This window comes from Ursus maritimus, unplaced genomic scaffold, assembly GCF_017311325.1.
Source record: "Ursus maritimus isolate PB19 unplaced genomic scaffold, ASM1731132v1 scaffold_21, whole genome shotgun sequence".
Lineage (NCBI taxonomy): Eukaryota > Metazoa > Chordata > Mammalia > Carnivora > Ursidae > Ursus > Ursus maritimus.
Window position 1 is genome coordinate 45246724 of NW_024424564.1, and position 22365 is coordinate 45269088.

The 22365-nt window shown below is 38.9% G+C and overlaps 1 protein-coding gene across 8 annotated transcripts in view; it reads right to left on the reverse strand.

The window, feature by feature from the left end:
* The window catches only part of RBFOX2 (RNA binding fox-1 homolog 2), a 269160-nt gene that overhangs the window by 181022 nt on the left and 65773 nt on the right, over nt 1-22365 (reverse strand). The gene's annotated exons all lie outside the window — the stretch shown is intronic.

Below are 22365 nucleotides of genomic sequence, written 5' to 3' on the forward strand. Positions count from 1 at the left end.
GTCTATCATATTGAGTGTCTCATCTTCACATTAACCACTAAATCAAGATCCTTGAGGGCAAGAATGATAGCCAATAAAAGCTATGCAAACCCTAATTGAGTATAAGGTCATAGGATATGAGCACTCATTCATGGCTTGACCCATTCAATCATTCAGTCAACACATATTGAACACCTGACTTTTTTTTTTTTTTTTTTTTTTTTTTTAAGAGAGTGGGGAAGAGGGGCAGAGGGACAGACAGAACCTTAAGCAGGCTCCAGGCTGCCCAATGCAGGACCCGATCTCATGACCCTGAGATCACGACCTGAGCCAAAATCAAGAGTTGGACGCTTAACTGACTGAGTCACCCAGGCTCCCTGAACACCTAGTATTTCTGAAGTACTGTTAGATGATAGTCATCAGTAAGAAAGATGAATAACACAAGGCCCTTGCCTTCAAGTGAACTTTTAAATGGGAGGAGATCTGTGTGCACATCAAAGTGTAAATGAGAACATACGGTGCTCTTGTAATTTTTTCAACATGCTCAACATAGCCACCTGGAAAATACTCATTCTCTTCTTCCATCCATTTATACTTTCATTCCAACTAGCAGAATAACAAGGTAAGAATTTGCACTGACTTTCAAATACGGCAAGAGAGCACTTTCCAACCAATGATACATCTGCTTTGATATCCTTATCTTTGAAAATCAAACATATGACTACATTCAAAAACATGAGAGCCAGAAGCCAACATAAACTCACTGCAGAGACCCCTTGCCTGTTCATCGCGGTTTCCCTGTAACCTAGCACAGTGTCTAACACACAGTGGGCACACAAAACAATGGATAAATAAACGGAGTTCAATAAGCTGAAGTTATTTTGGAATTCATCACTGATTCAATCACAGAAAACCCAAGTTCTCCTTTTTGATTCCTAAGTCTCTATTTTGGATATTTATAAATTAAGTCTTCCCAGAGAAAGCACACCAAAGATAATAGCCTTAAAAAATTATAGGTGCCAAATGATCCTGAGAAAGAAGAGTAAAGCTGAAAGATTCATGCTTCCTGATTTCAAAATTTCCTGCAAAGCTACAGTACTCCAGAGAGTGTAACACTGGCCTAAGGATAGATATATAGACCAAAGGGCTACAACTGAGAGTCCAGAAATAAACCCCTGAAATTATGATCAACTGATTTTTGAAAAGGCTGCCAAGAAAATCAACGGGGGAAAGAACAGCCTTTCAACAAATGGCGCTGAGACAACTGAGTATCAACATATAAAAGAATGAAGCTGGAACGCTATCTTACACCATACAGAAAACTAACTCAAAATAGATCACAGAGCTAAAACCACAGAACTCTTAGAAGAAAACAGAAGCAAATCTTCATGACTTTTGGTTTGGTAATTTCTTCAGGTATGACACCAAAAAAATAAGTGACAAAGGAAACAACAGATAAATCAGACTTCAACAAAATTAAAAACTACTGGGACTCAAAGGATACCATCAGTTCTGGGAATCTAATGTCTGGCATAGTGATTATAGTTAATAATACTGTATTATATACTTGAAAGGTGCTAAGAATGTAAACCTTTTTTTAAATTCATTTTTTATTATGTTAGTCACCATACAGTACATCCCTAGTTTTTGATGTAAAGTTCCATGATTCATTACTTGCGTATAACACCCAGTGCACCATGCAATACGTGCCCTCCTTAATACCCATCACCAGCCTATCCCGTTCCCCCAATCTGTAAATCTTAAACATTCTCACGGTAACAAATAAATGGTAATTATGTGACATGAGGCAGGTGTCAGCTAACACTGTGTTGGTAATCACTTCCCAATATATAAGTGCACCAAATCAAAACCCTGTACATCTTGAACTTACACAATGTTATACGTCAATTATACCTCAGTAAAGTTAGGGGGGACTCCATGAATAAATGAAAAGACAACTCACAGAATGGGAGAAAATAGTGCAAGCCATCTGTCTGATAAAGGGCCTGTATTCAAAATATATATAAGGAACTCTTAAAAAGACGACCTAAATTTTAAAATGAGGAAGGATTTGCATAGGAAGTTCTCCAAAGAAGATATACAAATGGCCAATAAGTACATGAAAAGATGCTCATTAGTCGTCATTAGGGAAATGCAAATCAAAACTGCAATGAGAAAATACTTCACATCCGTTATGAAAAAAAGACAATTTTAGTGAAGATGTAGAGAAATTGGAATTTCATACATTGCCGGTAGGAATATAAAGTGGTAAAGGCACTCTGGAAACAGTCTGGCAGTCCCTCAAAATGTTACAAAAGAGTTACAATATGATCCAGGAATTCCACACTAGGTGTAAGGAAGAAAACTGAAAACACAGATCCACACAAAACCATGTACTGGAATGTGCATAAAAGCTTTATTTCATAATCACCAAAAGTAGGAACAATCCAAACATCCACCAGTTGATGAATGGATAAATGAAGTATGATATAACCATAACTGAATGTTACTAGGTAACACAAAGGAACAAAGTACTGATACAAGATAATATTGAAAACACCATGCTAAGTGAAAAAGAAAAAAAAAGAAAAGAAACCAGCAAACTGTATGATTCCACTTAAATGAAATATTCAGAATGGACAAATCCATAGAGAAAGAAAAGAGATTAGCAGCTCTAGGGGATAAAAGGGCGAAATGGGGAGTAAGTGGTAACATGTACTGGGTTTAGTTTTGGTGATGACAATGTCCTGGAACTAATGATGACAGATGTACAGCTTTATGATTATACTAAAAACTACCAAAACACTAAAAACTATGAATATCACTTTAAAAGGGTGAGATTTGGGGCACCTGGGGTGGCTCAGTCAGGTAAATGTCTGCCTTCGGCTCAGGTCATGATCCCAGGATCCTGAAATCGAGCCCTGCATGGGGCTCCCTGCTCAGTGGAGAGTCTGCTTCTCTCTCTGCCCCTCCCCCTGCTCGTGCTCTCTCAAATAAATAAAATCTTTAAAGATAGAAAAAAAAAATAAAGGGAGAGATTTTTCGTCTGTGAATTCTATGTCAATCAACCTGTTATTTAATAATAGTAATAATAATAATGGGCCATGGTTAGCTGCTTTCACACGAATTTTTACAGGGGAGACATATATAGCTTAGACTATAACAAAAAGAACAGGGCTCCTGATATCCACAAGTAAGTGTCTTGTTTGTTCTGTATTCTGTAATTTACTTTGACACCATTCCCTACAGATTTTAACAACAATGATGATGATAAAGATGGTGATAACTACTAGATACTGAGCAACTAAATAAGGTACAGTCTCAGGCTGGAGGGGAGGAGGAGCAGAAAGCAGCAAAAGAGGAGGAGATAATAAAGCACAGGTACTGAGTGGGGAAAAAAATTTCAACCCAGGTCTATTGGACTCCAAAGCCCAATAAAATTCTTTGCATTTTATCAAGTTCTCTTCTACAATAACCATTCCACACTATTTTTTTTACAGTAACTATTTCATGATTATCTGAGAAAGAAATTATATCATTAAGAAAGTAATGGAAAACACCCAAAAGCAAAATTAACATTCATCACGCCCAGAGAATATCCCACATACAAACTATATTCTTGAGTTCAACAATGCAGAGAACTTTTTATAAGGAAAAAAGCAAACCCACAAGCCAGTATCGTCAGAAACATTAGCAGCAAAGACAACTGTAGCAGGTAGCACAGATAGGTGTCAGAGGAAATGGACTCATTCCTTCACGGGCCTTGGCAAAGTCAAGCTCCTCTCTCTACCCCGTCTCTCAGGTAAGATTGCCTGGAATTCACCAGCCCCTAGAAACTCCCTGCCTCTGAAAGTGGCCTACCGTTAACGACAAAGGCTTGCTTTCCTTTTTAATTTTATCATGTATAAATATGTCCCTTCAAAATTCATTAACTTTGCGTGTTTTTTAATTTACAGAAATGGATTTTATCATCAGTATCCTTTAGCAATTTCCTTTTCTTGCTCCAGATTATGAGATTCATCTCCCCTTATGCATCTTTACCATATCTCACTAGCTCTGACTCCTGTTTAGTATTCTCTCTTATGACTATGTCACAATTTATTCACCTGTCTTATTTTCCTCTTAATAGATTTTTAAATTGTTTCCAGTTATGCTTTTTCTTTGCACTCACAAACCATACTGTCTATGAATATTCTTTTGAATTTGAGATAGCATTTTTCACTCATGAGACTGGCAAAAATGAAGACGAAAATCTCACAAGCTGGCAAGAAGAGTAAATAAGCACCTTCCCGTCTAATAGTCGTTGAGAAGTATATTGAGACCGCTGCTTTGGAAAGCAATTTGACAATAATCATTAAAATGCTAAGTGCACACACCTTCTTGTAATTTCACATCTTTGCTCTCTGTAGCCTCTGGATAACCACTTGCATGTGTGCTCAAAGAAGCATGTGCAAAGATTTTCAATGCAGTGCTGTTTTAAATAGTGAAAAACTGGGAGGAACCTTGGTCTCCCTTAACAATGAGAAACAGTGCTATTATTTTATCTCAACAGCCTGTGTGCAAGTTTTTAAAAAGGTAAAATCTCTACAAAGTATCTCACGTCATATTAAATGATAGAACAGTGTACTTTTTAAAATCAAAATCATAATACAAAAAGAGATTTCTACATGCATATAAAAAAGCAAACACATGCACAGAGTAATAAATGCATAGGGGTTACCTCTAGGGAGAAGATCTGTGGAAGGCCAAGAGGGCATGCTTTATCTGAATAGTTTCAATTTTACAAAATGTAAAATTCACGTTATTATCTGGCGTTATTATAAAGAACCCAAAAAGTCACTATGACCAGTGTTCCATAACGTTTTATAACTTACAAAAATACCTTCGTTTAATCTTATTTAGTCTCACAATGCAGAAAATAGGTTTTAAAACCCTCATTTTACAGATAACAAACCCGAATCTCAGAAAGATTAAGTGATTTGCTCAAAGCCAAATAGCTAATGACAGCGGCTGAACCACTTGGCTCTGAACTCTGTACCCGAGACTTCCGCTGCTTCGTGACAACCAGTGAAGAACACTCCTCTGGCCCTGAGACGATGCTGACCACCTAAGACGTGCAGCTCTGAGTTTTCAATCAGTGTAGAAATAATAACTGCTATTTAAAGCAGAGATGGAATTACAAGGCTCACTAATGGAACAGACGTGTCACACTCCAAGAGAAAAGGCTTTAGCGGCTATGCATGTGCCTCTGTAAGCAAGAGTTCGGTCTAGCAAGACTACAGGAGTTCAAAACTGACTGCCTAGGCACAGAGGCCGCTCAAAAACAAAAGAATATCTAAGAAATAAAATACCAACCACAAGAATCCTTCGTGATTAAAGAGGTCACCAGTTAAACCTATTTAGGAGCTTCTGGGTAGTAGTCCTGTGAAAGAATAACAGAAGGCTCCTTAAGTCATGGTCAAATAGAGCAACTGCGGTGGACCATGCTTGTGAAGTGGTCACTGAAAGAAGAAAATTAGCACCTGACTTTCGTATTCTTTCACGGGAGGCTCCCACATGCACCTATGTTTGAAAAATCCATTTAAGCAAAAGAATCCTTCCTTTACTCAGTAAGACTGATTGAATAATTGCCTATGACAAATGCAGAGTTGGTATCCTTGCCCCTGAGGAGCTCAAACTTATAATAATTACAAGATAATGTAACTGATACCATAACTAACATCTATTTAAAACAACAACAACAACAACAAACCTCAGGCCTCCCGAGGATCTTCTGGAGCAGTGTGTGTGGGAATGGGGTGGCTGCTCACTGGAGGACCACACCTCAGCACGGTGACTGATGCGCGCTTACAAGACAGCAGGGTTTCTAAAGCTACTCTCCTAAATGATTCTGAAAGTCAATACGATTTCTGAATGATTAGCCAAATACTTGCCCATTGCAAAAATACCCAAATACTGCACCTGACAGGAAATGCAATAGGCACTGCTTCCTCAAGCATTTTTAAAATACAGCTAAAAGAGAAGTGTCAGGAGAAATTAATACTGATCAAAAACTCCCTGCATTCTCATGGAAAGATAGTAGTGACAGAATACTCTAGCCATAACTCCTGAGCAATGGAATGACCCAAAAAACATTAAAAGGAGCCTAAGGAAGACACCCTCTGCCAATCTCCCCTGGTTTCACCTGCTTAACAGATCACGTGTTCAATGTCCAGAGATTTATTACAAGAGCATTTCTTACTGGCTTCTACCACTGACAGGGCTGTCTGGGGGAAGGGTGGAGAAAACCAGAAATGCACGAAGAAGTTACACCAAGCAACAACAACAACAACAACAAAATCCATCCCATTGTCTTTCTTTTGTGTCTAACAAAATCAAACCCATTTCACAAAATGAAAGGGAAAGAAAAATACTGAGAATGGAACAATTAAATTCTTACCACCAGGCAATTTGGGGAGAGGTGAGTAAAAAGAAGCAAAGGAAAGAAACGAAGCTGTCCACTACAAGCAAAACTTGGGCAATGGTAACAAGCCCAGATTTTTCACCAACTTATTCGCGGTTGAAAATGAACTTCCCATTACCCTACACACATTTAACAACGGAAGGAAAGGTTGATTTAAACCACACTGGCTGGAAAAAGCACATCAAGTTTCCCAAGATATTTCACTACCCTGTTTTGCAGCCAAAGTTACTGTTTTTCAAGGATGGACATGGAAGGGAACACCACAGGAACTGAAGACGTACCTAAATTCCATATGCTGCTGCGTGCAAAAGCCAAGGCCAGCAACAGGCACCTTTGGTTCTGGAAGAGAGATTGCTAAGCAACCAGAGGGTATCATTCTGCTTCCAAGCCATACAGTGTTCAAGGTACCCAGAAACGAGATGAAGACTTGCAAGGGATAAGAATCTGGTAGTATCTAACAACATAATCTCAACATAAGTCCTACTGGTAACTGGTAAACTAAGCTTTCACACTCCAATAAAATAAAACATAATTTATTCTACATCCTAATCAAGACAACCGATGAAAGTACTTTGTCACACTTACCGCCTCCCACCCCAAACATGCTTTTTAAGTTACCAAAAAAAAAAAAAAAAAAAATCCCCTTGTATAAGTAACATGTTTCATGTTAAAATCTGACAGCGATTTATTGGATCCTCGCAGCTCATCTTTGGAACACACTAAAATTTCTTCTTTTCAGTAACAGTGACAGGTTCCGAAAAGATAACCAATCAAATCTCTTTTCTTTATAGGTGAGGAAACTGAGGCTCAAAGTACTGTCTTAAGTACTTCGATTAAGCAGACAGAAAAGAGAACCTAGAGCTGAGAACTCTTGTCTCTCAAATCACAGAAGCAGTTCATGTCTCAGACTCTGCTAATTGCAGCTACAAATAGCTCCTTTCATGATACACTGCAGAAAGCAGGGGCTTTGGGAGTGAAAGAGATGTAGACTCAAATACTGGCGGTATCATTTTCTAACTCTGTGACTCTGGGCAAATCACTTCATCTCTCTGAGCCTCAATTTTCTCAAATGTGTAATAGATAAACTCTACCTCATAAAGTTGTGATGATTAAAGGAGATAATTGTGGTAGAGCTTATCCGGCACAGTATTTAACACGCTGTGAAGGAGTTGTGTGGAACTCCCCCATGTCTATCAGCTGCAAATGACTTGAGAGAGAAAGCTGATCAATCTGTGGGACTCATTGCTACCAAGTCACAAATTTCCAAATAACTAACCTTCAATTTTTCTTAGCTTACTCTAAAGGCAGTTCTTTAGAAATATGTGCTAAATGGCCATCCGGCATCGCTGAAGGTAGTCGAAAACTAGATAAAAATTAGTCATGTTGTGAATCCATTCCAGCGTTCAATGAGAGAAACCAATGAGATTAGCTCTAAGGAGACCAAAGCGACTTGGCCTTTTGTGATATATGTATGCTTCATATAGCTAAGCAGGCCACTCTACTGGGATCAATTCCTGATTGGCTAACACTCCAAGTTCTTAAATTTCCTTAAAAATCCATTCTCTTATTTTTTAATTAAAATCCAATCATGATAACTAAATTATATTTTGAAGTACATTAATAATAAAATTCTACTTCAATCTACCCCTCCCTGTACTAAGGTTTGAGATCATACTATAAATACTCTTCAGCGATTTCTATTTTTTCCTTTTTTAAAAAATTGTGGTTACATACAAATAATATAAAATCAACCATTTTTAAGTCTACAGTCCTGTGGCATTAAGTACACTCACACTGTTGTGACCATCAGCACATCCATCTCCACAACTCTCTCTACCTGAAACTCTGTAAGTCATTAAGCTCCCCATTCTTCCCTTCCCCGACCCCCAGCAACCACCATTCTACTCTGTCTCTATAAATTTGACTACTTTAGGTTCCTCATCTAAGTGGACTCATATCCTTTCGTCACAGGCTTATTTTATTCAACATAATGTCTTCCAAGTTCATCCACATTGTAGCCTAAGTCAGAATTTCCTCCTTTTTAAGGCTGAATAATATTCCACTGTATAGACAGACCCCATTTTGTTTAACCATTCATCTGCTCATGTAGATTGGTCTGCTTCCACCTTCTGGCTACTGTGAATAATGCTACTAGGAACATGGGTCTGGCTACTGTGAATAATGCTACTAGGAACATGGGTGTACAGATACCTGTTGGAGTCCCTGCTTTCAGTTCTGTGGGTATACATTCAGAAGCAGAAGGGCTGGTTTACTGGTAATTCTATGTTTAACATTTTGAGGAATCATATACCCCTTTCCTCCGTAGCTGCACCATTTTACATTCCCTCCAGGAATACACAAAGATTCTGATTTCTCCACATCCTTGCCAACACTTATTTTCTTGTTTTTGTTTGTTTTTTACAATAGCCATTATAATGACTGTGAACTATTGTTTCATTGCCGTCTTGATTTGCATTGCCCCTATGATTAGTGATGTTGAGCATCATTCCAAGTGCTTACTGGGCATTTGTATATCTTCTTTGGAGAAATGTCTATTCAAGTCTTTTGCCAATTTCTTAATCAGGCTGTTTCTTTCATGTCTGGTATTTTCACCATAAACAATTTTGCCACAAGCATTTTTTCTGCAAACATTTTCACTGCATAACTAAGTGGCCATAAAGCAATTTTGCCATCAAAGATAAATTCACAAAATGACATTCATCAAAAAGGACATAATGAAACATGAAAAATGAATAATAAAATTAAAAAGACTACTGGGAAATACAAAATACTTGAATACACTCAAAATGCATAGTGTAGATTCACAGCAATAGCTATTGTGGATTATACCTAATCACTTGTCTTCACAGTCTTTCATTCATAGTATTATACTTTTTTTTTTTTTTTTGGCCTCCTGATTGGTCTCCTTGTTCAGCATCTCACTTTTCCTTTTTTCACTAAAATTTCTTCCTTCATTAAAAAAGGTCTCAGTTTCCAAATACTAGGGTGTCTATTTATAACTAGGCTTTGTACTGCATTGTGAAAGCCATCTACACTGTTGTTCTTGCCATCCTGTCACATGTTTGCTGACAGACATTTCAAAATTCTATGGGAAATAAGGGATTCAAAACTCTGTGCCACTATATGGACCATAGGAGGGCTAAGATTTATATAATATAAAAATAGGAGTACTACGTCAATAGAGAAATAAAACCAAACTGTCAACCACTTGATGGAAACAACTGTCAAACTGTCAACCAGTTATTTTTTTTTACCTTTTATCTCAAAATTGTCCTCCAGCCAATAAGTTATCCAGCAAAAATACTTGGGGCAAAGACACTTTCCAAGAAACAACCTAGAACCTGTTTTTTTGTTGTTGAGTTGTAGGAGTTCTTTAAATATTTTGGATATTAATCCCTTACTAGATATAGGATTTATAAATATCTTCTCCCATCCGGGGCTACTTTTCCATTCAGGTGATGGTATGCATCCTTTGATGCACAAAAGTTTTTCATTTTCATGAAGTTCAATTTATCTGTTTTTTCAAATCTGCGCTTTTAGTGTCACACCCAAGAATCTATTGCCAAATCCAAGGTCATGAAGATTTAGCCCTGCATTTTCTTCTTAGAGTTTTACACTTTTAGATCTTGTGTTCAGGTCTTAGATCCATTCTGAGTTAATTTTTGTATATGGTATAAGGCAAGGGTCCAAATTTTTTGCATGTGGCTTATACTTGAAGTTCCTTAGGTCTCTATTTGCCATCTTCTTCCTGGTTTCTGAGCATCTGGAATTAAATATGCATTCCACCCATATGCTGGTTAGCCATTAGTTGACTCTCAGGTCCACATTTACCCTTTTTGCCTGCTCTGTGAAAATGGATCAGGGCCTTTTAAGTGTTTTTCCTTTGACAGCACGCATTATGTCAAGCTGTGTCAGTAGAGGGCACAAGAAATACACTCTAGGGGGGAAAGGGTTTTGCTTCCAAGTCCCCATGTGCCTTCTCAGCAGTTTCTTACAGGACAAGGGGTCTTCCTCCTTCCTGGCTCCTGAAGCACGTAACAGCAGGCAGCAGCACCCAGCTGCCAGTACCTTCCCCTGGTAACCCCCTTTTGGGCTGGGATACAGCAGAGTACGTCTGGTAAGACAACTCCCTGTGAACAGCTTTCCTCAGGATAGGTGTCCCCCTTCCTTTTGCAAGTTTGTCTTACACCACTTCGCTCTAAAGAAAAACCTACATTAGTATCTGGTTTTGCTAACTGAAAGAAATCCAAAGAGGATTTTTGCTTTCACAAAGAAAGGCAAAAAGTGAAATGTGTTCCGTGTCTGTTTTGTAGCAAGCCATGACGGAGGCAGCGCCCACCTCCAGCAGCTACCGTGGCACCACCGAGCTCCTTCCCAAAAAGCCACACTCACAGCATCAAGCTGCCTCTCTCTAAACTGTATCCGGGAGCAGCTGGGCTTTATCTCTGTTTTGTGCATCAGTTAGCAAGATGTGTCTGAAAGTATCAAAAACACCTAAGAGAAGTTATTTTGGGGGTCTAGAAATGCTCAAATTTTTTTCCATCTCTATTAATGGTAATCGTTTCTTCACTTTACTCCATGTAGGCTTACGTTTCATAGGAATGCTCTACTTTCGGATGGGAGAGAAAACCTGTACCCTCAAAGGTAGATTTCTGGCAACTTTTTAAAAGGCAGATTTCCAACAAGTTCTGCAGGTCTGGCATCACAGGGACTCAGAGAGCTCTCCCACTCAGAGAGCCACAGCCGTGCCTCTCCAACAAAGTCTAGATCTCAGCACCTGGTGCAGGAGATGGGGGCAGGGGGAGGGGGAGGACAGCTCTGTTTTTGGGTGCTTTATCTCAGCCCGAGGGGTAATTGCTATTATATATTAATTGTATCAATGCTATGTTATCATATACCACATTATTACACTATGTTATACCTGTTATTATATTACATCTGCTGTTCTTTTGAGTTCTCTTTACTTCTTAATACGGATGAGCTGAAACAAAATGTTAACAGCCACTTACTATATACACAGGGCAGACATTATGCTTAGTGTTTTCTATACATTATCACTTGGTATTCTCATTAAACTTTATGATATATTTCTCTATAGTAAGAAAATAAGGCTCAGAAAACTACGCAATTTGCCTACAATAATACAAATCCAGGTCTGTCTGACACCGAAGTCCCTGCTGGTTCTCAACGATGGCATTTACCTTTCTTCACAGAACCTAGCAACACTTTTTAAGGAACTAAAACAGCTATGGACAGGAAAAGAATACAGAAGTCTTGACTGCCATCCTTAGAAAGGGCAGCTTGCGAGGTTGGCCCTGGTTGGTGTCTGAGAACTTAGATTTCGTTTTGGGAGGGTATCCCCAGAACTGATAAAAGAGTGGCCCACCGTGCCAAAATTGTGCAAATACGGTTTATGCTGAACATTTCCTTCTGAAAGTCTGGATTCGGGGTGTATAGCAGGTAGAGGTCCCTCTGTGAACAACCCTTCCCACTTACCCCACCAAAAAGAAAAATCTCAGCACTGTCTCTAATGAGCTTCCCCGGTAGACAACATTGTTACAGACTGCTGCTGAAGGAAATAGGCACATCCTGTGTGACTCCACTGGGAGAGAACTCTTGGAAGCTTGAGCCTAATTTCTTCTGGACTTCATCCCCATGCACTCTTTCCCATTGCTGATTCTGTTTTATAGCATTTCACTGTTATAATTCACAGCCATGACAATGACTACAAACCATGCATATTAACTATATGTTGAGTTCTGTGCATCCTAGTGAATTGCTGGACCTAGGACCGTCTGGGGGACCCCCAATACAACCTATGACATGCCAAGTATTCTATTAAATGCAGAGGACACAAAGATGAATAGGTCCTCCGCCTTCAAGGAATTTTAAGTCTATTTAAATTTCCCTTCTCTCACTTCTCTGATCTTCACTTCTTAGTCTGTTACCACTTAAAATAGATTAGATACATTTCCTTAAGCTAAATTTCATTCTTAGTGCTGAAGTGATGCTAAATATTTAATAAGTCCATCAGGCAAAATCTGAGATAAAAGCTCTAATAAACTCAAAGGCCACACATATTTTCTCTCTACTTTCCCCATCTTATTGTGTTCCTCATTAAAAATAAATTGACAAACCCTTGCACATTGCTGGTAGGAATATAAAATGGTGCAGCTGCTACAGAAAACAATTTGATGGTTCCTCAAAAAGTTAAATATAGAGCTACCATATGGCCCAGCAATTCCACTCCTAGGTATATTCCCAGAAGAACTGAAAACAGATACTCAAATAAATACTCGTACACATAGATTCATCACAGCATTATGCACAACAGATAAGAGATGGAAACACAGGGGCGCCTGGGTGGCACAGCGGTTAGGCGTCTGCCTTCAGCTCAGGGCGTGATCCCGGCGATCTGGGTTCGAGCCCCACATCAGGCTCTTCCACTGTGAGCCTGCTTCTTCTTCTCCCACTCCCCCTGCTTGTGTTCCCTCTCTCGCTGGCTGTCTCTCTCTGTCAAATAAATAAAATCTTAAAAAAAAAAAAAAAAAGAGATGGAAACACAAATGTTCATCCACTAACGAAGAGATAAACAAATTGTGGTATATACGTACAAAGGAAAAGGATTCAGCTTTATAGCTGAATCTTTTCATAAAGAAACAAAGTACTGGTACATGCCACAATATGGATGAACCCTGAAAACATGATGCTAAGTGAAAGGAGCCAGACACAAAAAGTCGCATATTATATGATTCCATTTATATGAAATGTGCAGAACAGGTAAATTCATAGAGGCAGAAAGCAGACTATTGGCTGTCGGGAGCTCAGGAGAAGGGGAAATGGAGGGTGACTCCTTACTGGGTATGCAGTTCTTCTGGGGGTGATGAAAATGTCTGGAAGTAGGGGTGGTGGCTACACAACACTGTGAACGTAATCAATACCACCAAACTGTTCACTTTAAAAATTTAATATTAGGTGAATTTCATCTCAATAAAAACAATTTTGTTAAGCAATGCAGTATACAACATGGTGTAAATAAAGAAAACCAACCTTCCTGATGTCATCTGAATGGATACTTACAGCTTGAAATAAAATCATCTGCAGCTATAATAGATAGGAGAGTGCTGTCTCTCAACATATAACCTAAAAAATTGTCTGAAGATTTCAAAGGGTTCTAAGCAATGATACAGATACTGATGCAGAGTACGTATAGAAGAACCACAGAAGACAAAATGTTTCTACTTATATAATTTGTATATTATTTTGGATACATATGAATAGACCAAATTAACATTTTAGAGACATTTGCCTATTTCATCAACATCCCTAAAAGTTTCCACATTTAGGGCAGCCCATCCTTTGAATGGGGAAACACCACAAATCCTTATATTCAGGATTTCTTTATGTGCAAGCATATATATAGCACATAGACATAACTCTTTTTTAAGTCTAAAAGGATATATCCCAAAATGTTTAGTGATTATATGTTTTGGTGTTGAGTTTGGATTTATTAGTGATACACATTATTTTTCTTCCACCCCTCTGTATTTTCAAATTTTTCAACAATGAACATGTATTATTTCTTTTTAACTATCAAAAAATGGAACTAACAAAAAAAAATGGAAATAACAATACCTCTCAAAGATGCTGTAAAGATTACATGAGCCCTTAACACAGTATTCGGGATATTATAAGTATGCAATAAATGTTAGGTAGCATGTGTATTACTGTGTTATATTTTTGTAAATATTCCTCAGGATATACGTCTTTCATTAGCTATGACAAGAGCATTCACCTTAATCCAGGCCAGGGTCACCTGACTCAAGCCTAAATTACTATAATAGTTTTTTGGCTAGTCCAGCAGCCTCCATCCATCTCTTCCCACTTTTCTTACTGGGGCCAGGCTTAATTTCATAAAACGCCATCCATATCACTCCCATGCTGATGGCCCTCCACTGCTTACATGATCAAGCTCCAAACATCCTAAATCTGGCCTCACCTGATCATTCCTTTTTTCCTCCCCATGTATTTATTCTTTCAACAAACATTTACTAAGTGACTTTCTTGGGTCTGGTACCATGGTAGAAACAGAAAGGTTACTAATTCTTCTCTTAAGGAACTCATAGTCTGGTAAGAGAGGGAGGCACGTAAATAAATACAACATGAATCATGCAGTAAAATAGAAATATGAGGCCCAGAGGGAACAAGTATACACGGCTGGTAATGGAGTAAGAAAGGCATGAAGAAATCACAAGGGGAAATCACAGAAGACAAGATTCGAATGGGATTTGCAGGATGATTGCAAACAGCTATTTCCAGATAAAAACTTTACTCAATTTACTTCACATCTTAGGGTGTTCTCCCACATCAATTCAACTTAGGTAAAATCTAGCAAAGTCCTAGCTCCCTTCACAAGGCAATTCCTGTAACTCTAGCTCATTACTTTTTCAAGCTGTGGGACAAGACCATTCATGACATACCAAAGATGTATCAATCATTATTTAGAAGAAAAAAAAAAAAGAGTGGCAATTCTCAAACTTTTTGGTCTTAGGATCTTTTCACTTTCTTAAAAATTATGAAAGCTTCCAAAGAATTTTATTTATGTGGGTTGTAAGTATTGGTATTTGCCTATTAAAAACTAAAACTGAGCATTTTAAAAAATATTTGTCAATTCATTTTAAAACACCAATAGTAAACCATTTTGCTAACATAAAAATATTTTATGAAAATTAACTACGTTTAATAAAAAGACAATTTAGTAAGAACAGTTTTATGTTCTACATTTTTGCAACTATCTTTCATATCCAACTTAAAAGAAGATGGCTAGAATGTCCTATCTGCTTCTGCATTCAATCTGTGATATTATGTTATTTTGGTTGAAATATAAGAAGAAAATCTAGCCTTCCATAGATATGTATTTGAAAAAGGTAGGAGTATTGGGGTGCCCGGGTGGCTCAGTCAGTTAGGAGTTTAACTCTTGGTATCAGCTCAAGTCTTGATCTCAGGGTCATGAGTTCAAGCCCTGTGTTGGGCTCCACACTGGGCATGGAGCCTACTTAAAAAAAAAAAAAAAAGGTAGGAGTATTATAATAGTCTTCTTCATACCCTGTTATATCAAAATCCACTGGTCTTACATTTTGAATGGATTTTTACCTATTATGATTATTTAACATTATGCATTGTTGATTTATAAAATACTAGTTCACTAAGTTACAAGATCTTCTAAATGTTGACATGTTCCATTACATAATACCAAAAAAATTCATATTCTAGTATCACCATCACTATCATCGGAAAAGTCTAAGTATTAGAGCTGTCAAGCCCATTGTCCAGGACACAAGTTTTCTGAAATCCTAATTTCAATCAGAATTTTCCTTGAAAGCTCAAATTTTATCAGATACCTTTGAAAACAGGCTCACTTCATTTTCAATAAAATGTCTGCCAAATACCCAAGTCTAAATAACAATAGCCAATTTGATTTTTAAGCAAATATGGTGTTCCATGAAAAAAGTGGCTAGTTCAGCTGGCAACTCAAAACAATCACGAAAGTGTTTCTCCTTGAGATAACCCTCATACTCAGTATGCAAAAATGCCTTTACATGTATTACCCACTTTGCCACAAAGGATTCTAACAAGATGCATAATTAAGGTGGAGATTTAATAATAGTAATAATTTTTACTGCTTCATAGAGAACATTCTTTTTTTTTTTTTAAAGACTTTTTTATTTATTTATTTGATAGAGAGAGACAGCCAGCGAGAGAGGGAACACAAGCACGGAGAGTGGGAGAGGAAGAGGCAGGCTCCCAGCAGAGGAGCCCGATGTGGGGCTCGATCCCAGAACGCCGGGATCACACCGAGCCGAAGGCAGACGCTTAACGACTGCGCTACCCAGGCGCCCCATATAGAGAACGTTCTTAAGTGAAATTAGCTTTTTTTCCTTCTTTAGCTGCAAGTGTGTGTGGCTAAGAATATGACTATGAGTACAATCTGTCACACTGCATTGATTGTGCTGGGGTATCAGTAGTTCTACCCATCACTGCTTATGCAACATCACTGCAAATATACTCACAGAGGAAAAGGAAAAGGATATCTTAGTGCGATTATAAAAATAGTTCTGACCTTAAAGACCCTCTTAAAAAGAGCCTTGAGGGGGCACCTAGGTGGCTCAGTTGGTTAAGCGTCTGCCTTCGGCTCAGGTCATGATCCCAGGGTCCTGGGATGGAGCCCTGCATCAGGCTCCCTGCTCAGTGAGGAGCCTGGTTCTCCGTCTCCCTCTGCCATTCCCCCCACTTGTGCTCTCTGGCTCTCTCTGTCAAATAAATAAATAAAATCTTAAAAAAAAAAAAAGCAACTTGAGGGTTCCATCATCCACACTTTTAAGAATCACTAGACTAGACTAGAATAGAATTTTTAAAAAGAAAGAATCAAGTACATTAAGTTAAGGTAAGAATTATTTCATGAAATTTGTTTTAGTCACATATATACATATAAATATTTATATACTACGTTGTCACATAAAATGGATCTCTTATCATGGGTCATGGTCAAAAAAAGCTTGCAAAACAACCTTCAGCCCATACTAACTACTCCCTTCTTAAAACAACTACAGCATTTACTGAGCATTATTTGACTTTATTCTGCCACAGACTGATTTCTAAACGTATTATGTAAATGTCTATGCCTTCTATTTCCAAATAGACCTTATGCTCTCAAACTACATCTTATACATCTTTGTATATTCTCCCAATGATACACCACAGGTTAGAAAAAAAAAATTACTGAATTCCTCATTACTATATAATGGGCCTAAGAAGCAATCTGTCTGTGGCATAGTAAGTCCACAAATACTTCCTAGCTTTGACATGTCACAAATAATTCTATGCATAGAAAGGTACAGAAAGGAAAGTACAGTTGTTGGTATCACAATGACCTATGTCCTTGACACTTAAATGTCCATGATCATAAAACATTAGTTCATCTCTGAGCCTCAAATTCTTCCCCTTCTAAATAACACCACCTACCTCATGGGGTTGTTACAAAGATTAACTAAGATAATACATGAAAGTGACATGTACAGTACCTGTTCCTTAAGAGGATATCAAGCTAAAGAACAATAATGAGACTGAGAAACAATGCCTTATTTGTACAGAACACCTCACCACCCACAAAACATAGGCAGATCTGACAATTACAGAACACAGGTCTTGAGGGGACCACAGAGACCATCTAATTCCAATCCAGCTCCCTTACCTGCACTCTCTTCACCTCACCCCACACTCACCCACAGACAGACCTTACAGATAAGAAAACCAAAGTAGCAGAAGGTTTGAAATGCCTTTCTCCTGGTTATAGTCAGTGAGAGGCAGAACTTGTATCAAACACATCCTCTTATTCATAACAATCCTGCCAAATAGAGACCACTATTCTTGTTTGATTGATAAGGGAAATTCAAGTTCAGACTTCTTAAGGTGAAGTGACATGTACAAGGTCTCACAGGCAGTAAAGAACAAAAAGGGGCATGGAACCCGAGTCTTCCAACTGCAAGTTCGGGGTTCTTTCAAATAATTAGAAAGCTACCTAAGAATATGAAATTCACTTTGTGGAATCATTGATAATTATCTGCATTTGGATCAGAATGAAATAATAGACATGATTATGCAAATACTTATTATGGTTAAATATGCCAATTGATAACCACTACAAATTAGTTTGTATTGTGCTATTTAATTCAAACTGGTGTTTCCATGAACTGAAGACCGCACAAGCTTTGGCATTTAAAAAAAGATGGCTCTTAATTAACCTCAGAGTATAAAGGAAATATATCCCAAAACGAAAATTCTGCAACATTCAAAAACATCCCTCTAAGATAGACAAACATGTTGAATATCATAGTCTTAATTTAAATTAACACCTTCACCAAAAAGGTCAATATAAACAAAATAAATTTTATTTACCTGGTGTATATTGGCTATTTCAACTTAGCTTTTGTAACAGTCTCATCACTCATACTGCTATTCAACATAATGTCAGAGCAACCCTGTTGCTTATTAGCAGAGTGACCAAGGCAAGTTACTCCACCTTTCTAATCTGTAGAATATATGTATCAGGCCTATACATTGCAGGGACGTTAAGATTAAGCATAATGCATACAACACACCTAGGAGTGAACCTACCCTACAGAGGAAAGCTATTATAACAATTTTGATTACATGCTTTGAGTTCACAATTCTGCCATATCCCTCAGTCCCCTAACACCCGGATGACTGAGTGAAATGGACCTATCTCCTGCTCCTGCTGTTGTTTCCAACGCCCTATTGGCCACTACTGCCGATCCTCTAACTTAAAGTCTCTGCCATCTATTTCTGGTGTCCCCAGAGCAAGTCTCTGAACTTCCTCTCACTGTATTAATTCCCTGATCAGAATAAAATAGTGCTCATTACTTATCAATTCAACTATCTTCTGATAATCACCATGTTAATTCTTGCTTGGAACTGATCTAATAGACCTCGAATGAAACCATCTGAACTTATGGACTTTTTTACTATGCCCTTTTTTTTTTTTTTAAAGTATACTCCATGCTGGTTGCGGAGCTTGAACTCTCGACCCTGAGATCAAGACCTGAGCGGAGATCAAGACCTGAGTGGAGATCAAGAGTTGGATGCTTAAATGACTGAGCCACCCAGGTGCCCCTCTGTATCATTTTTTTTAAAAGCACAAACGTAATTGTTTTAAACATATGGTCAATTATTAAGAATTCATAAAAGAGCTGCCTCTCTCAGATCTCATCACACCTTGACTCCTGTACCAGCTCAACTACTCAACTCCTATAGTTCTTCCAGCCCTCTTGGAAAACAGTCTCCATTAAGTAAAAGGCCCCCATAGAAAAAAGCAGCAAAGAAAACTATCCGTATAGTTTTCTGTAGTACAATTAGATGCTCGAGATAGTTGGGAGAAGGGCAAGAGGAAAGGAACCTATACAGGGAGGATGCTATTAGGTCACGACTGGTGGCCCTGAGGGGACAGAACTACATCCAGATAGATCATTACCAGAAGGTTGAAGAGGCGGGGGAAGGCACTAACACATGCAGGCATTGTAATGTGCTAGATACTTTATTACATTATTTCATGGTCTAGGGATTAGTTCCATTACCAGGTGAAGAGGCTAAGATGCAGAGGGGTTAAATGACTGGACCAAGGCCAACAGCTAGTAAATGGCAGAGCCAGAGCCACAATTAAAATTCTGCTCTTCCAATACATGGCACACAATAACTCAGTCCAGAAAAGGATTCGTCCCTAGGCCAAGCAGCAGGGGAGGTTAAGTGCACGTTCATCTACACAACAGCTTAGCTAGACTGTTTCTCTTCCACCAAAGGGAATAACTGAAAGATAATTCACCTCTAACATGTAGTTATCACCCAATTACTCCTGTTGGTAGAAGAAAAGCAGTGTTTCTTACATTTTAACGTGCATACGGGTCACTGTAGGGTTATTTGTCAAAAAGGAGATTCTGATTCAGTGGGTTGGGGGGTCACCTGAGATTCTGCATTTCTACCAAGCTGCCAGGAAATGATGAAGCTTCTGGTGCTTGGACCATTCTCAAAATAGATGAAGCTCAGTGTCCCCTAACCTGGAGGACCATCAGAATCATCTGGGAATCATTTAAAAACTACAGATCACTGCCGCCCCCTTCCCCCCCGCCCTCCGCTCCTGGACATTCAGTGGTGTATGGGACCTTCTACCTCGTAATTCTGTAACTCAAAGAAATGTGTAATTATTCATGACAATAACGAAAGTAAACATCAACTGAGAACACAGCAAATGTCTAAGTGCTTTACATGAGCTTATTTACGCCTAAGCACCACGTGATCAGATTGGTACTTATAACACTATTATTCCTACTTATACATGAGGAAACCAACACACCCCGGGACTGTCACTTGTCACTTGTCCAAGGTCAGTCAGGGAGTAGCAGAATAGGGTTTGTTCAAGACTTAGCCAATCTGATTCCAAAGAGTCTGTGCTCTCACACACACCACATAATGCTGCTTCCCACATTACCCAATGGTAATGTCACTGATTTTAACAGACACTCTTGAACAAATAAATCCAAATGGGTCACCTCAGAAGATGTCGCCCTAGGAAGGCTTTGCTCTTATTCCTCAGATGCTGCCATCATTCAAAACACTGCCACTGCTAAACGAAACACACCAAGGGCTCTTTATCTGCAACTGAAAATACCTTCAGAACCTCCATCTATGACTTAAAATATCTTTAACGGGGATAAAACATTGTCATTTGCACATCGATTTGATTTTCTGACAACCCAAAATCAGGAAAAGCCAATTCAAAGAAACCTAGCCTCAGATCAACTAGGTGTTTTTTTTTTTTTAAATAAAAAATTCAGTGTTAGGTATTGAAAATGTTTTCCTTATCTCTCATCTCTGAAGCTGATTCCAAACGAGAGTTCTTGATGTTTTGCGCAATGTCTGTATCACCACAGCCAAAGCGACTATTTTGAAGGGCAGTGCTCATTTGGATGCACAGATTCTGTGATATTTGTTTTTAAGAAAAAAAAAAAGAGAGAGAGAGAGCCTCTCAGTCATTCCAAGAGAAACACACTTGCCCTTCACTAGCAATACGAACACGCAGCATATGTTCAGAATGACTGTCTTGGAGCATGCAGCTTTCCTTTCTGCTGCAAAAGCAACTGTTTTGATTCTCTTTCAGATTTTTTTAAACATAAAAAGTGCGTTTTATTTCTACACACCCAACCACAGAAAAATAAATAATGGTACTCAGGCATTAACGAAGCATTTAGCTGCATGCAGCACCATAAAAGGCATCATACAAAGGCAACTACATATCCGAAATGTGTGCACAAATACCCTCACACACAAGGAATGAAGGCACGCAAATACTGCAGGGACTATGACTATAGGAGGCGATTATTTCTACATCTAGATTAGCTTCTTCATTAAGCGAATACATCCTTTTTCAACAAAGAAAATATTCTGCAAATTCAGAATGATTTACAGATTTTTAAAAAGCAGGCATTAATGCAGACCAGCACAATTCCACACAACCAACCTCTCTGCTTGAACTGGACTCCCCACACCTTACTGAAGTCACAATTCCCCTGCACAAACTCCCACTCCACCACCCCCCACGCACACCCAACTCCCCACCAACCTCACAGGGGTTCCTGGGCTGGTCCATGGAATCTGATGACATCACTCTCCCTTCCTTCCTGGAATTCTAAACCCTGCTGCTCTCCCCTTGCACACAGCTACCATCTCCATGGCAACCTCACCTCCTCCTGCTTCCCTATTGGCTTCATGGAGCAGGATACACAAAAAGGTTTTCCGTTTTCCCCCCACCACCCGCCCCCCAAAAAAATGATGCTTTCAACAGGAACCTGAGCTAAATTTAGCTACTTGGGATTCAGAGTCCTATGACTAAGAAAATACAGAGAACCGTCGTCCTTCCTGCATTCCACCCTCCTCTCAACCCCACCCCGAAGTGGCTGCTTCACCTCCTTGCTCCCAACCCAAAAGCCCACGGGCAACACCTGCTGAGCATGAAAACGGCTGGACTGACCCACATATAAGGTTGGTACACACAGAAAATTCTTACACCCACCTCTCCTCCCAGGAGAGAGGGGGAAAAGAGAACAAAAGTATGCACCAGTCAAAAAAACAGTTGGGACATTTCTTGTGCTGAGCGTCAGACTTCTGCTTCCTTCCACCCCGAGCCAAGGACTGGGAAACTCCATGCCTAAAGGCAGAAATCTCAACTCTTACAACCGGATTCTCTTGCTATTTGCTCGGTATTATTTCCTCCACCAGAGGAGACACGCTAAGCCTGGAACCACAAATCCTGGGTCCAATTTCCCATCCGAGGG